The sequence below is a fragment of the Schistocerca serialis genome, chromosome 1, assembly GCF_023864345.2.
Source record: "Schistocerca serialis cubense isolate TAMUIC-IGC-003099 chromosome 1, iqSchSeri2.2, whole genome shotgun sequence".
Classification (NCBI taxonomy): domain Eukaryota; kingdom Metazoa; phylum Arthropoda; class Insecta; order Orthoptera; family Acrididae; genus Schistocerca; species Schistocerca serialis.
The window spans coordinates 863,357,453-863,375,626 of NC_064638.1; positions in this window are offsets into that span (position 1 = coordinate 863,357,453).

The window sequence follows — 18,174 nt, forward strand, 5'->3', positions numbered from 1 at the left end:
GAACATTTCTGTCTTGTTTTCTTATCACCCCTATTATGTAAGCAAATGTACGATCACATCGTAGAAAAGCATGGTCACGAACAGAAAAATGCTGGAACGCATCTTTGAATATGCCAGAAATTACAAGGCAGTTCAATACTCTAATCATTGTGTTCTTGTTTTGTGCAGGGCGACCATCATAGAACAAGTGTAATTCAGTGACGCATTTATGAATCTCTGTATTGATGTAATCCACCAAGAACGAACATACTTCGTTAGGTCCTTTGTGAGCAGTACCTTCATGGTACACATATAGCATGAATTTGTTGTTTACTAGGTCTGTAGTACAGAATATATTAATGTTAACTTGCCGAAAATAAAATGCTTCCTGTACTGGGAGCTTATAAATCGGCAGATTTTACATGTAATCGAAACAGTATCCCATCACTTGTTCATTTTCTGCATTCGTATTTACTATATCCAACTACAAATAGAATCTCTTTATTCCATCTTTTATGTACCATTGCCGTCCGGGGTGGCCGAGCGGACCGCGCGACCGCTACGGTCGCAGGTTCGAATCCTGCCTCGGGCATGGATGTGTGTGATGTCCTTAGGTTAGTTAGGTTTAAGTAGTTCTAAGTTCTATGGGACTTATGACCTCAGAAGTTAAGTCCCATAGTGCTCAGAGCCATTTGAACCATTTATGGACCATTAGTTTCGCTACAGCAGTATCTTTCAATGCTGCCTTCTTAATTTTCATTGTAAGTGACTCACAAGATCAACAAATGTCGATCTGTAGCAATACAAAGCGTAAATTAAGAACCTCATTTAAAACCCTTAAATATATTCCATAAACAGTCCATACACAGTTTTTGCTGACAATTCTGGATCTAAGGGATACACTTCTCCGTTACAGTAATGCGAGATTCTCGCAAGGAAAGTTTCAATATGCTCCTCAATTATTAATGTATCCGACTGTGGTGTTGCATTGCTTGACGTAGCACATCCTCTTCTGTCATATGGTTGAACATTATTCTTCGCACAGTTACATTTCGTGGCCCACATTTATTTATAATGACAAAGAGGCAGAAAAGCGACCCTTTACATACTCTGTCCCATCCGGCATCTCCAGTTAATACGGGGCATAGATAATTTAGTGCTTTTTGCTTAGGCTGGCTATCGCTTTTCCGAGGTCTTTTGCGCACCACGTCTTCTTTAGCAATCATCCATACAATCCATTTTGTGTGTTCGTAATGTCAAAATCATGAAAATCACTGAATTTCTCTACTTGTTTATGTTAAAAAATCCTCTTGAAATACAATTTCTTACGCCTGAAATATGTTAGTGCACAGACACCAGTGACATCTGATAGAAACTTTAATAACCGCACAAATACTAGACTGATGTTGTTTTTACAATTCTTTGCAATAATAATACAAGTCCAGGAGTCATGTGATTTCTGCAAAGAACACAAATACAGTACGACGGTAAAAGAATTAATACGTGGAGGGCATGTGTGATTTCCGTACAGATGCTGCAGCTATGTTTCACTGATGCCACCCTGCATATAACTCAGTTTCGCCAAAAAGTGGACTTGTTTTTGCATTTACCGATTCGTATAGTTCCTTTCCTTTCTTCTAAAATGTATTTTGCCCTCAGCTTGTGGATGCCTAGGAAACATGAAACCTTCTAATTTTGACTTGAATAAAATAGAACGGAAGTAAAGTGTGAAGTGTGAGTTATCTTCACGAGTAAGTCGGAGAGCAGTCTTTCACACGAGGTACCCCTAGGCTGTGACGTCACGCGCTGCTGCTGCCACCGCGTAGCGCGCGCTGAAGGATTTGCATGCTGTGTGCACCGTGTGACGGCCTTCACACCGTGGCGAGGGATTACCCGCGCTAAGCCTCGTTAGCATTATTTATAAGCGGCGAGGGCGATGCGGCGCAGGACCTGAGCTGTCGCACACTGTTGCCCTACACTGGAAAGAAACATTTCCCTCACTGTAAGCTCACTGAGGAGAACAAAGCCACGTAACGGCGCACAGAAAAAATAAACGTTTATTCTTCCTGTGATTTGTTTCTGACGATCGATAGGGTACTTGGTAAAATTCTGAAACTTCCTCACCTGTAACATGAACTCAGCGAAACCCATGAGCATGTCCTGAACATCCACTATAGTTAGAATCAGATTACTTAGTGATTGATAGATTATAGCGGTGGAAGGCAATGTGGTCTGCCATAGTTGACAAAGTTCTGTGAGTGCCTACATAACAGACAACGCAGCAGTCAAGTGTATCTCTAGAAAGAGTTAGGGTTAGTTAGAGGCTCGGACTACCAGTCAGCTCACTGGAACATCAACTAGAGAATTATTTTACTTGTAGCACCATAGTAGACTTACCTACTTCCACATGCTAAAACGCTTGACGTCATTGTCTAGGAGGCTGAAGTGCAGTTAGTGTCAATGTAAATCTAAATGTACTTTGATATTACTGGCTGTTATGTCCTACGGGGAGGATTCAGCCACCTGTCGGGCAGCTTGTTCTTCCTCCGTGGTTATTTGTCTCTTTCCTTGCGGATATGACAGCGGGGTTGGGTTGGGTTGTTTGCGGGAGGAGACCAGATAGCGAAGTCATCGGTCTCATCGGATTAGGGAAGGATGTCGGCCGCGCCCTTTCAAATGAACCATCCCGCCATTTGCCTGGAGCGATTTAGGGAAATCACGGAAAACCTAAGTCAGGATGGCCGGACGCGGGATTGAACCGTCGTCCCCCCCGAATGCGAGTCCAGTGTGCTAACCACTGCACCACCTCGCTCGGTATGACACCGGGGTGGCTTATGTGTATCTGTACGGTGTTGGTGAGTGTAATGGATGAGACAATACTCTAGTATTGTGCCATATGACGATGATGACGAGAGAAGGTGGGAAGTTGAAATATGATGGCGGCACATAGCATTCTCTTCTCAAATAACACCAAAGGAGCCATCCAGCTTAACGCCCCATCCGACAGACCGAAACTATTAGAAGTTTCATGTGTTCTCACTTCATGAGAGACTGCAGAAATGATTGAAATTTAATTCAGAATATTGGCGCAAAGGATAGTGATCTCGAGCATTACGCTACCACTTCTTCGCCCCCTGCCGGCCAAATTCTGGCAGTAGAAATTTCATTCACCTCCAGAATTCGAACCGATTACCTTAGACTCGAGCGCCACCCTATAAACGTGCGTTAGCGACTTCGGCTTCGGACGTGGGTCGGAAGTTTAAGGTGATACTTCTATAGTGATGGTTCAAAAGGCTCTGAGCACTATGGGACTTAACTACTGAGGTCATCAGTCCCCTAGAACTTAGAACTACTTAAACCTAACTAACCTAAGGACATGACACACATCCATGCCCGAGGCAGGATCCGAACCTGCGACCGCAGCAGGCTCGCGGTTCCGGACTGAAGCTTCTACAGTAATCATGGACACTATAGGCGTACATGTCAGACACATGTCGCAACACAAGTCATTCACCTTCCTTCACTGCATCGTTTATCATTCAGATCTTACGTAATCGGGGTTGTTATAAAGAACCTCTAAGTACAGACTTAATAGCACTTACCAATTAGATTGTATAACCTTGGGTTGCAAAGTAATTCTTACTGGACGTGACAAAGGCCGCCCTTAAAGGACAGATACACACCAAGGAGACAAAGGCATGGGACAGCGATATGCACATAGATGGCTGGCGGTAGTATCGCGTACACGAGGTATAAAAGGACAGTGCATTGCCGAAGCTGTCAACTGAACTCAGGTGACTCATGTGAAAAGTTTCCGACAAACTCTGAATGCGGAATGGTAGTTAGACCCGGACCGTACGCATGAGACATTCCATTTCTGAAGTCTTTAGGGAATTCAGTATTCCGAGAGAGTGTGCCCAGAGTACAACAAGAACAGCGCAGTGGCCGGCAGCCTTCACTTAACGACAGAGAGCAACGGCGTTTAACTACAATTAGGGATGCTAACAGACTAGCAACACAGCGCGAAATAATTAAAAATGAATCTGACCAAGTACCATTTTAGTGTGGAGAAAGGTAATGCATCAAGAAAATAATAATTAACGTTACTCACAGTCCAACATAACTTTATTTCTATCACTTTTGATTTTGTGCAAATATGTGGTACCACGTTTATACATTCAATAACATTGATTATTATCTTTTTGATGAGAAATCTTCTTCTGCTATAAAATGTTGCTAGGTCAGATTCGTTTTCGTGCATAGCTTCATTTGTGTCTAGGACGAAAAGTCAACTGCGATCTTAGCATTTTACTTAATCAGGGCACATTCGCTTCGTATAATTATAGAGCAAAACACTCTTTATGAGTTCTGATGTACATTTTAGGTATGATAATAACACTGTGACACTTGAAATAAACATTGCGTGTATGTTTCTGATGAATTTTTTGTATACATTTTAGGTATGGAAATACTGTAAGTCACGGTCTTGAAATGTTCTGACACAATTACATTGTGGCTCTTCAAAGAAAGACTGTGTTGCCAATAAACGTCATGATATTTTGGTAAATAATACACAAAAGTGAATTTTGTAAGTTTCTCCTTCCTTAATTAACACACATTTTTGAATGTAACTTACAGATTGTAGATATTTTTATTTCGCGTTTTAGACCTGGAAATACTATGAGTCACACTTTTAGATATTTTTACAGACATTTCAGATATGGTATTAGTATTGTGACACTTGACGTAAATTGTCTGTATCTGTGTTACTGATGTACTTTTTGACATGAATTTTAAACATGGAGATACTGTAAGATACGTGCTTCATATATTTTGATAGGCAGTTTAGCTGTGATAACAACATTGAGTTAATCGCTGTACGTGTGTGAGTGCGTGTGTGTGTGTGTGTGTGTGTTTTGATGGCAATGCTTGCATATTTTAGACATAGAAATACTGTAAGTTTTACTCTTTATGTATCTTTTTAATAAATGATTCGGACTGTGTACATACTTTCGACCATGCTACCAATTTATGTTAATTTCAGGTTGTTCAGATATTTTTGAGCGTAGTGCATAATTCAGAACATTCAGATACTCTTGAGCATAGCGTAGATTTACGAGAAGTTCAGATCGTTCAAGTACTCTTGAACGTGGAGGCAGCTCTACAAAAATTCGTATTATTCAGATTGTTCCGAACATGGAAATTATTGATAGAAATTTAAGATCATTCAGATACTTTTGAACATCAGGCCAATTTATTTAAATTAAGATCATCTGAAATCGTTTAACCATGGGCCAATATGGCGGTTATGTACTGATTGGCTTGTTTCATTTCAATGGCTGGTAAAATACCGCGGAGTGAGATTGGCTGTTTCATTTTAATTGCTCATAAAATGTCATTTTAAACTTAGAAGAAACGGGATGGTTCCGAAAAGTTGTATTTTTTTGGTATGCTGCCATTTTAAACTTATGGCAAGTAGGTTATACTTGTTACCTCAGATTTTTTTTTAAATTTCCGACCATCGCCGTCTTGGATTTCTACGACTGCTGCCCTGAATACCGGCAGGCACTTAAACTGAGGACGAAGTAGTGAATTGGTATACTACCAATTGTTCTAGCTGATGACCCAATACTGAGGAAGCCGTTATCAACCCAGTTTTTATATATATATATATATATATATATATATATATATATATATATATATATTCCCTCCCAAGAGGCGTCAGCCTCAATTTCTTTGGTGTTTCAGCAGATATTTGCACATATTTGCAACCTGCGACCGTAGCAGCAGTGCGGTTCCGGACTTAAGCGCCTAGAACCGGTCGGCCACACCGGCCGGTTGGAAGTTTATCAATCTATCTGATGGAACGAGACGTATTGCCATGAATGTGGGATCAACCAGACAAGTCTCATTCACATCTTGCATCAACATAAACTCTACCTTTATCATCTGCCACCGCAGCAGCCACTCGGAGAACGTGTTTCGAACGTAGTACATAATTTTGTTCCTATGCTCTGCAGCTCCTGCGAAACGACATTTCGTTTTTCCAATGTGTATTCTTTACGGCCGAAGCAACCTTTACGACTTACGGTGACGTAAATTTACGTAACATGGAATAAAGTGCCGCTAAAAGTCCAGGTACAACTTCGTCAGGTACAACAGCAACGACCGTGGAGGGTAAACGTATGGTGAGGTATCACGGGAAATTCCTTACTTCATCCCAGGGACGTTAAATGAAAATGCTTATGCACACATTCTTATTAACGTTCTACTTGTTTTTCCAAGGTACCAGTGGATAAGCGACAATGTATGCGGTTCCAACGCTAAGAGTTCACGACTCACTCTTCCCGTGTTACAACGCAAATACGGAATGAAAAGTTTCCTTCTCGTTGGATAGGACGAAATGCTTCCAGGTACCCTCATTCGATTCCTCTTGAATTCTTTCTATGGAGAGCACTGGAAGATGCTATACATCACGAAACCTCAAGTACACCAGACGATGTGCGCCGTCGAATCGCCACAGTGACCATCTGCATGTCATCCAATGGAGTTTCATCTTTTCATCTATCTCTTTAATGGCGATTGCAAGTGTGTGTTGCAGTCGATAGTAAACAATTTGAGCACATGCTTGATGTATGAAATTACATTTCCTTTGTAAACTACTTCCGTATAATGTATCGTCAGTCATTCCGAATAAAATGTTTATTTGAAGTGTATTCCGTCTATGACTTCAGATCTATTTATAGATAAATTTGTACGACAGAAGGTGTTGCACCTTTAATATTTCCGAACGTGCTTGTTGATGTGTCCCTTGTTTGGTCGATGTGTTCCGGTGTGGGGCAGCGTAATATTGTGTTCGACCGTCACACCTTTGAACACGTACACCGGTCAACATGACTGCGACACAGTACTTTTCCGCCATGTGGGTCCCTTCAGGTATGCATTCGAGCGTAACGTCACCTTTATGGATGACAAAACACGACTGCATCGAGCAGCGGAGGTGGAGGGGCTCTTGGAACGTGAGGATATTCGGCGAATCGACTGCCCTACCCTTTCCCCCGAGTTAGATCCTATCCAGCATGTGATGGATGCGTTGGCCAAATGTACTGCAGCACGTCCATATGCACCAACGACCACCCAACAGCTGTCCACCGCCTTGGTAGAGGTATGGAGTGTACTACACATAAGCTCCTTTCCAACATTGCAGAGAATGTACTGATGTCCGTGGTGATCACACACCAGATTAATAACCTCGACGGGCCCCTTCTGGAATGTCCTGGAGACCATCGTAAATCGTGGTGACTTCTGTGAAATCACTGTCGTCGAATATAAGGGTCATTTCCGTTCGTCGAACTGCGTATTTCTTTCCCTTACTTTCTATACTATACTATGCTGTACTGTACTGTACTGTAGCAGTTATTTCTGCGTATGTTGCGACATTCATTGCGCTATGTTACTTGGCAGTGACATATCATGTAAAAGTTACTTTCGTCTTAAAACTTTCCACGCCAGCGTGTATATGCAATTAGAGGTACGATAGCAACTTAGAAGATGCACAATTTCCCGACATTTTACTGTAACAAATCGTACCCGAAACTACACGTTTCTGAGTTACTTTTAAGGGGAGATGTAGCCTATGTAAAACTGGGCAAAATGTTGAATTTTTTTTTTTTTTTTTTTTTTTTTTTTTTTTTTTTTTTTTTTTTTTTTTGCAACCAGATAGTTCTAGAGCATTTTGGAAATACTGTCTCCAATTTTCAGAATTTCAAATGGTTCAAATGGCTCTGAACACTATGGGACTTAACACCTGTGGTCATCAGTCCCCTAGAACTTATAACTACTTAAACCTAACTAACCTAAGGACATCACACACATCCATGCCCGAGACAGGATTCGAACCTGCGACCGTAGCGGCCACGCGGATCCAGACTGAAGCGCCTAGAACCGCACGGCCGCACAGGCCGGCTTTCAGAATTTAATTCGTGCTACAAATGATGTAGAGGCCATCTTGTTTAAACCAATGCTCCATGCCACGGCCACTTTTCAATACGACTCTGCCCTTGTTTGCGATATTTTATTGTTTCTTGCCGTCCGAAAAGACATCTGTAAAGTATAGAATGCTGTGACCCCATTAACGATGCGGTTAGTTACGATTTATTAAAGAAATTAACATATGGTGGAACACAGAACTCGAATGAAAGCTCATCTAGGAGAGACGCCCAAAGAAAACATTTTGCTAATCTAGTGTTGTTAAACTTTTCTCATATGATAGTTGTGTGGTGTTCATTGATGGCGACAGTGGACGAATCTGGATCCTTAAGAGACTAGCATTTGAAGCAAGTTACTTCAGTGAAAACCTATTGAAAAAGGTTGATGATGTGCGTATTGAAAGTTGTGAAATGTCAATGCAGGACATTACCAAAAGGGCATGCGAGAAGGATCAGACTTAAGAAAAGAGCTACATGAAGACCAAATGTATAGTAATGGCCAACATTAAAGTACTGATTTCTGACATAGATCCTAATAAATTCTTTTTCTACATTTCACAGAACTTTTATTTTTAAGCGTATAAGGAACATTTTCTACTGAAACACTGAAGATAAAAAAGGTGAAATTTGCTACAAATGTGTACATATTGTAACAACATCCTGCGGTACAAAATTTTTCTGAGTGAATTACTGTGACATTTATTCAAATTTTTGTTTATGTTTATGTCAGGGGCTGCATAGACACAGTGCATCAAAATTTAAAAACTGTGATTTGGTTATCTATTTTTCCACATCCATATCAAACGAGTCATGCTAACTCCCAATAAATTAGCATATTAAACTAATGTTCTCGCATTTATTTTTGACAAAATTCGTTATCTAACCGAAGACCAATGTTTTGTCCACGACTTGGGTTCTAATGATTTACAATGCTTGCAATACTTGATAATTGTCTAAGGCCAAAATCTGGATTGTGAAATAAAGCCTGTTCTACAGTCAAATGGCGATTATATCTTCTAAAAAAATTTTTGAAAATTGTTTCAAAAGTTCTAAGACTGATATTAAGATCGTTCTACAAAAATTTGTTTATTTAATTGCTAGGAACAACCTACCACGTTTTGAAAGTGTTCTCATATGATAGTGTGTGTTCTAAAGGTATTCAGAAACGTCCTGGAGAAATTATTTGAGAAAACAAATTGATAAACAGCCCAGATTGTAGCCAGTCCGCAGCTCGTGGTCGTGCGGTAGCGTTCTCGCTTCCCACGCCCGGGTTCCCGGGTTCGATTCCCGGCGGGGCAGGGATTTTCTCTGCCTCGTGATGACTGGGTGTTGTGTGATGTCCTTAGGTTAGTTAGGTTTAACTAGTTCTAAGTTCTAGGGGACTGATGACCATAGATGTTAAGTCCCATAGTGCTCAGAGCCATTTGAACCAGATTGTAGCCAATAACATAAGACAAGAAATGAAAGAAAAATTTGGTTTAATTATCTCTCAAACAGTAAAGGCTTCATTAGCTTATATGTACCCGTGTATTCTCTTGTACGTCACCCCGTCAATGTATCGTTGCCTTGAAACTACGAATTTCCATGGCAGATAGAAAAACCACAAAATACGAGTCCTTAGCTTTAAAATGTCTTTCATTACGACGTCATCTAGGTTCTACTTGTGCCGTAGAACTCGTCCACATTTCTTAGCCCGTTATGAAGATCCCACACGTGTTATTCTTTGCTGTTCGTATTGGAATTTTGTTCTATAACGTCACAGATGGTTGGTTTTGGGGAAGGAGACCAGACAGCGAGGTCATCGGTCTCATCGGATTAGGGAAGGACGGGGAAGGAAGTCGGCCGTGCCCTTTGAAAGGAACCATCCCGGCATTTGCCTGGAGCGATTTAGGGAAATCACGGAAAACCTAAATCAGGATGGCCGGACGCGGGATTGAACCGTCGTCCTCCCGAATGCGAGTCCAGTGAACGTCACAGATCTCGTCGTTCTCGAAGTTCACATCTCGTATGAGAATGGCTTACGTCTGTTAATGTAGAATGACGAAATGTTTGATACTGTATCCCAGAGTGATTTCGAATATTTTGCGTTGAACATCGTATAGAATAAGTGTGCTCTATTATAAATTAAAAAAAAAAACCATAGCTACCTGCTGTGTGAACAAATGTGAAAAATCACCGAGTAATTCTGATGAGCATATGGGTTATTCTGATAAATATGTCAATGGTGTTTTAATTTTATAAATTGCTCGATCTTGAAACGTTTCAGAAAAAATGGTTCAAAGGGCTCTGAGCACTAGGCGACTTAACGTCTGAGGTCATCAGTCGCCAAGAACTTAGAACTAATTAAATCTAACTAACTTAAGGATATCACACACATCCATGCCCGAGGCAGGATTCGAACCTGCGACTGTAGCGGTCGCTCGGTTCCAGACTGTACCGCCTAGAACCGCACGGCCACTCCGGCCGGCTGAAACGTTTCGCTTATTCAAGGTTTCTCATCTTCATATCCATTATTTTGGTAATAGCATTTTCCTTGCGCGATTCAAGCTAAATATTTTTTTCGGAAAACAGCCATTCGACAGCCACAATTTGTTGTTTTTGTTTCATTTGCTTGCGTTAATTTGGTCTGGATATTTCCACAAAAAGCCGTATTTAACGCTTTAATTTTGCGATACGGAGTAATTTTATGCCTGGGACATAACAGCACCTGCAAGTATCCAAAAGCTGTCGGTGAATACTTGTGTACCATTCGGCTGTCTTTTGGATCAGAGTAAAGTCAGCACGATACGAGCTGACATGGCAACCCGGTAGCTAGGCTCGTGGCGTTTGTGCTGCTCAGCTCCGTGCGTGCGTACGTGTATGTGTGTGTGTGTGTGTGTGTGTGCGTGTGCGTATTTTGTATGACAGCCTGCCCAGAGACTCTTAATGAGCTATTGCAGCAAGTGCTGGCAGATGCGTGGGACTGACGCCAAGAGATAAGGAGGGAAACAGCCGCTTGTGGGGGCTGCAGGTCGGAGGGAGTTTATTCCTCATTAGGCAGCTTGTTATTCAGGCCGTGTATACTCACGGGGGAAGCCTGCCTGAATACTGTGAAAAGTGAACCTCACAGGAAATCCAGCCAAAAAGCAGTTGCTGTAGCACGCATAGCTCTCTCAGTCGAGGTGCCACAGTTCACAGACAGCACCCTTCATACTTGACAACTGCATATAGACTGCAACAACTAGTACTAGCATGTGCTTTGTCCAAAGCGGGGTGTGGAAGTAGCACCCTACCTACAGTTCAATACATCATTTTCGGTCGTTGACTGTTGTGTATGCCATTTCCGGCTTCAGGAATCCGCGGTAAGAAAACTTTTCTCTACCCCAGAAGTGATTGGAAAGTCTTCCCGTAATCCTTGTTGGCTGTGATCTATGCCTGCTATTCTGTTTCTCAGGGTGAATGATTTTGTCAAATCAGTCAGTGTTTCTCGGACGTGTGAAAATAAACTTTTGGGCGTATCTGATGGGAAGCAGCACTATAAAAGGCAGTGTACTTAATGGGAGCCTGTCTATTGAAACATCCAGCTGTTGAGGCTGATCGGCAGGAAGGCCTGAATGTTAACACAATTTTGTGAAGCTGTTCGAAGCTCGCGGAAGGGAAGGCGACTGGCTGACCTCGTGAGATGTAGGAGGACATATTCTATTCTCTAGGACAAAGGTGGTGTTACAAGGTGTATTTTCGAATTCGCCAGTTAGCGATCAGCCAAGTTAGTTTTCATATAGGAAAAGGCTCCAATTACCTGAAAGTTCGTTTTTCTGCACGGGTGTGATATTTTCATTAAGAGATTAAGAGTATTCTCGCTGAGTGGTGCAGGTTACTGAGGGTGGACGTGCTGTATAAGCAGAGGCGTTATACCAGATGAAGGATCACGCGGCAAGCAGTCATGCCTGTTGAGGGCGGTATTCCACTTGTCGTTCATGTACTTGGAGACAATACTACATTCGTTCGTCATTTTGCCAACGGCCTTGTCAAAGAGGGTGGAGGAGCGTACGGGGCACCCTCTTGTCCTTGGAGTGGGAAACTGCCCTTAAAGGCGGAAGAATCAGCAATGATCAACGGCGTGAGAATGCAGAAGGCCACGAAAACCATTGCATTAAAGACACATAACTTGTATCCACAGGACATGTAATTCAAAAAAGTGTAATGGTGATCTCTCCATTGACCAAAGATTCCGGAATAGTCACCTGTTCGGATCTCCGGGCAGGGACTGCCAAGGGGGATGTGATCATGAGAAGAAGACTGAATAACCAACGAAAGGACAACGTTCAAGAGTCGGAGCGTGGAATGTCAGAAGCTTGAATGTGCTAGGGAAGCTAGAATATCTGAAAAGGGAAATGCAAAGGCTCAATCTAGATGTACTGGGAGGGAAGTTAAATGGTAGGAAGTCAAGGATATCTGGTCAGATGAATATAGGGTAAGATCAACGACAGCAGATAATGGTATAACGGGTGTAAGATTCGTTATCAATAAGAAGGTAGGCCAGAGAGTGTTACAGTGAACGGTTCAGTGGTACGGTTTTTCTTGTCAGAATCGACAGCAAACCAACACAGACAACGATAGTTCCAGCTTACAAGACGACGTCGCAAGCTGAGGATAAAGTATATGAGGATATTGAAAGTGTAATACAGTACATAAAAGGAGATGAAAATCTAACAGTCATGGGGGACTGGAATGCAGTTGTAGGGGAAGATTACAGGAAAATATGGGCTTGGGACAAGGAATGAGAAAGGAGAAAGACTAATTGAGTTCTGTAACAAATTTCAGCTAGTAATAGCGAATACTCTGTTCAAGAATAACAAGAGGAGGAGGTATACCCGGAAAAGACCGGGCGAGAAGGGAAGATTTCAGTCAGGTTACATTATGGTCAGTTAGAGATTCCTAAATCAGATACTGGACTGTACGGCGTGCCCAGGAGCAGATACAGATCACAAAGTAGTAATGGTGAAGAGTAAGCTGAAGTTCAAAACAGAAGAAGTTATCAGAAGCTCAAAACCCATTGCAAAATGATTGCTTTCGGCATTTGTAACTAACCCTAAATAACGAAAAGTGTGAGGTCATTCACATGAGTGCTGAAAGGAATCCGTTAAATTTCGGGTACAGTACAAATCACACCCATCTAAAAACTGTGAATTCAACGAAATACTTAGGAACTGAACTACGAACAACTGAGATAGGAACACTTACATAGCTAATGTTGTTCGGAAGGGAAACCGAAGAATGCAACAAATCCAAAAAAAGAGACTGGTTATATTATGTTTGTCCGTCCTCTTGTAGATTACTGCTGCGTAATATGGAAACCACAGCAAGTATGATTGACGGAAAACATCGAGGAAGTTCAAAATCTCGTTTTGTGTTTCCGCGACTAGGACACACATGTGACGGATATGATATTAGTATTGGAGAAGTAATCATTGAAATGAAACAGGTTTTCGTTTTGGCGAGATCCTTTCATGAAATGTAAGACTTCCATAGTTCTCCTCCGAATGGGAAAATAATTTGTTGACGCCCACCAACACAGGAACAAACGATCATCGTAATAAAGTAAAAGAAGTCACAGCTGCTCACGTAAAGATTTACGTGTTTTCATTTCCTGAGAACGCTGTTCGAAAATGGAACGATAGAGAAATGGTGTGAAAGTGGTTCAGTGACACCTCTGTAAGGCACTTAAGTATAAATTGCAGAGTAGTCATGCAGATGTACACCGAAGAGCCAAAGAAAGTGGTACACTTGCCTAATATCGTGTAGGGCCCCCGCGAGCAAGCAGAAGTGCCGCAACACGACGTGGCATGGACTCGACTAATATCTGAAGTAGCGCTGGAGGGAACTGACACCATGATACCTGCAGGGCTGTCCATACATCCATAAGAGAACGAGGGGGTGGAGATCTCTTCTGAACAGCACGTTGCAAGGCATCCCAGATATGCTCAGTCATGTTCATGTCGCCTCGAGGAGTGGTCGCGCGGTTAGAGGCACCATGTCACGAATCGGGCGGCCACTCCCGCCGGAGGTTAGAGTCCTCCCTCGGGCATGGGTGTGTGTGTTGTCTTTAGCGTAAGTTAGTTTAAGTAGTGTGTAAGTCTAGGGACCGTAGACTTCAACAGTTTGGTCTCATAGAAATTCAAACACACACACACAATGTTCATGTCTGGGGGTTTGGTGGCCAATAGAAGTGTTTAAACTCAGAAGAGCGTTCCTGGGGCCGGCTGGGGTGGCCGAGCGGTTCTAGGCACTGCAGTCTGGAACCGCGCGACCGCTGCGGTCGCTGGTTCGAATCCTATCTCGGGCATGGATGTGTGTGATGTCCTTAGGTTAGTTAGGTTTAAGTAGTTCTAAGTTCTAGGGGACTGATGACCTCAGCCGTTAAGTCCCATAGTGCTCAGAGCCATTTAAACCATTTTTGAGGGTTCCTGGAGCCATGGCGTAGCAATTCTGGACGTGTGGGGTGTCGCATATTTCTGAAAGTCCGTTGGAATGCACTGTGGACATGGTTGGATGAAGGTTACCAGCCGCGCGGGATTAGCCGAGCGGTCTAAGGCGCTGCAGTCATGCACTGTTCGGCTGGTCTCAGCGGAGGTTCGAGTCCTCCCTCGGGCACGCGTTTGTGTGTTTGTCCTCAGGATAATTTAGGTTAAGTAAGTGTGTAAGCGTAGGGACTGATGACCTTAGCAGTTAAGTCCCATAAGATTTCACACACATTTGAATACTTTTTGAAGGTTATCAGACAGGATGCTTACGTACGTGCCACCTGTCAGAGTCTTATCTAGACGTATAAGGAGTCCCATATCACTCCAACTGCACATGCCCCACGCCATTACAGAACCTCCACCGGCTTAAACAGTCACCTGCTGACATGCAGGGTCCATGGAGTCATGAGGTTGTCTCCATACCCGTACACGTCCACCCCCTCGATACAATTTGAAATGAGACTCGTCCGACCAGGCAACATGTTTCCAGTCATCAACAGTCCAATGTCGCTGTTGACGGGCCTAGACGGCATAAGCTTTTTGTCGTGTATTCATCAAGGGCACACGAGTGGGCCTCCGTCTCCGAAAGCGCATGTCGATGATGTTTCGTTGAATGGTCCGCATGCTGATACTTGTTGATGGCCCAGCACTGAAATCTGCAGCAATTTGAGGAAAGATTGCACTTCTGTCACGTTGAACGATTATCTTCAGTCGTCGTACTTGCAGAATCTTTATCCGGCCTCAGCAATGTTGGAGATTCCAGATACTCACTTACGCTCGTGAAATGGTCGTACGGGAAAAGCCCCACTTCATACCTACCTCGGAGATGCTGTATCCCATCTCTCGTGTGCCGACTGTAACAACATGTTCAAATTTACTTAAATCTAGATAACCTGCATTGTAGCAGCAGTAACCGATCTAACAACTGCGTCATATAGACGTTGCCGACCGCAGCGCCGTATTGTGCCTGCTTAGATATTTCTGTATTTGAATACGCATGTCTGTAGGAGTTTCTTTGCCGCTTCAGTGTGGTTATCTGAATGTTAAAGATTTCCTTCGGTTAATAACTCTGACCAACAAACGTGTAATTCTTGCGAATGCGCTGGTTACCTTGACAAATTCCACCAAAAATCAAGGCTACACGAATAGGCCTTCGTCTCCGAAAGCCCATATCGACGATGTTTCGTTGAATAGTTTGCATGCTAACATTTGTTGGCCCGGCATTGAAATCTGCAGCAACTTGCGGAAGTGTTGCACTTCTGTCACGTTGAACGATTCTCTTCAGTCGTCGTTGTTCTCATTCTTGCAGGATCTTTTTCCGGCCGTAGTGATTTCGGAGATTTGATGTTTTACCGTATTCCTGACATACACGGTACACTCGTGGAATGGTCGTACGGATAATTTCCAATTTCATCGCTATCTAAGAGATGCTGTGTCCCATCGCTCGTGCGTCGACTACAACACCACATTCAAACTCACTTAAATCTTGATATCCTGCCATTGTAGCAGCAGTAACCGATCTAACAACTGCGCCAGACACTTGTCTTATACGCGTATAGGCGTTGCCGACCACAGCGCCGTATTCTGCCTGCTTGTATATCTCTGTATTTGAATACATATGCCTATACTAGTTTCTTTGGCACTTCAGTGTAGTTGTAAAAGCTGCTAGGGGTCTGTTGAAAGTAGTGTAGCAGTCCACATTTTCCAGTCCCCTAGTTGGGTTTCGGAATATTCCTGAAAACAGTTAAAGTGCGGCAGGGCGTTTGCAATTAATACAGAGGTATTGACAGTTTTCACCCTTAATTAGTTTCTCCACATCTGCATAGTGTTGTCATCCCATGACTGCATAATCAGTTAGTGAAAGGCCGCTCTAGTTATTGAAGAGTGACCTTATGTAAACGTAAGTCCACGACCGATTTCGGGACTCACAATCAGCTCATTTTCAAGTGGACATGAGATGGAAAATCAAACTTCCCTATGTGCAGAGTAAGTGCAAAAAAAGTATATGAGTTACTCTGTTGTTTTGAGATGCAATATCAAGTGACTATATCGTATAAGTTTTGCGGATTTAATAGTTAGGTACCCTATGATGTCGTCAGGAAAATGGTCGTGTCATGATTACAAAGAATTGAAGAGTTATTTCCAAAGAGACATATTTCCATAAAATATGAAATTCGGAGAAATGGCAAAATGTGATGGCGGCCATAAGAGTGCTTAGAACCATATAATTCTTTTTATGTAACTTAGTTGTATATTTGTAAATAAATGTGCAAAAGTAAAAAAAGTTCAGGATAAAAACATTTCGAGAAAATACACAACTTGCACTGGAGTTAAATCGCTTTGAAACAAAAGGGCTTCATAAAAGGAAAGTAAATCATTCATTCCGGATCTGTATTATGTTCATGACTCTCTGTGTGTCAACATAATAATTTTCTGTGTAAGAAGAAACACTTTAATACATCTATATTTCAGTGAATACAGTACAGCAAAACAAAAAAAAAAAAAAAAAAAAAAAAACAACTTTGAAATACCAGACTAACTTTTAAGCCCATCACTGACAAGAGTGTTTATTACTATCACTTTATTAATGTACGGAGCAATAACAGAAGGAATGAAGTTATTCATTATTGCACTGTAATACTTTGGAGTAAAATATCATTGCAGGATTGCCATCATGTATTGCAAGTTTTTCAAGAAGGCACTTTACGTCCTCGATGTTTTGCTTCTTCGAAGGATTACCTAACACGGATTGCTTAGGAACAAGACAGGATCACTTACTGGCATGTCCTAATAGCTTGTGTTCGCAGCCGGCAAATAATTCAGAATAATTGACTTTACAAGCGACAAATTTTGAGGTAACATTCTTGACCACCATTTCAGATATTTTGAAATCTAATTTTGATTCAGTACACAAATTGACAGCATTTTTGCAATCGAAAATTTGCCCTTCGTTGCTAAGAATATGAACTACAACGATTCCATGAAAAATAACGTTATAATCCTCAGGAACAAGAAACAGTTCGGTCTTTCTTAATCATCTTCTCCACTCTCCCAAAAACCCTATCAACTAGCAAATAGCTCTGTTTACAAACTGGATAAGTTATCCCTCCTATGTATATCTCGCGAAGAGACCATGAGAATAAAATCAGAGAGAGATGAGCCCACACAGAGGCATACCGACAATCTTTCCTTCCACGAACAATACGAGAATGGAAAGGAGAGCCAATAGAGGTACTCAAGGTACCATCCGCCAGACACCGTCAGGTGGCTTGCGGAATATGGGTGTAGATGTAGATGTAGAAGGTAACGTGATACAAGCCTGAAAGCTTGCTAAAACCAATAACGAAACATTGTTCTTATTTTGGGCACTACAGCCATCACAAAATAAGTTAATATTCGCTCCAGGTATGAAAGTGGACATGATCATGCTTCTGCTTTGGGTTAGCACCATAATGCTGAATGATGCACAAGAAAAATTGCCACACCTAGCGTGAATGAAATGCCTTCACTAAAGATGTACGTGACAGTGGCTGGTTCTGCATCATGTCAAAAACAAAACACCTAGTGCTGTTAGTGAATCAGTCATGAGACGGTAGAGCTGTTTTGCTCTTTGCTTAGGCACCAAGAGTTCACACTCGATTTCCTTTTTCACTTCATCATCAACTTCGTTTTCCAGTTACTGATTACGTTATTCGCTAAAG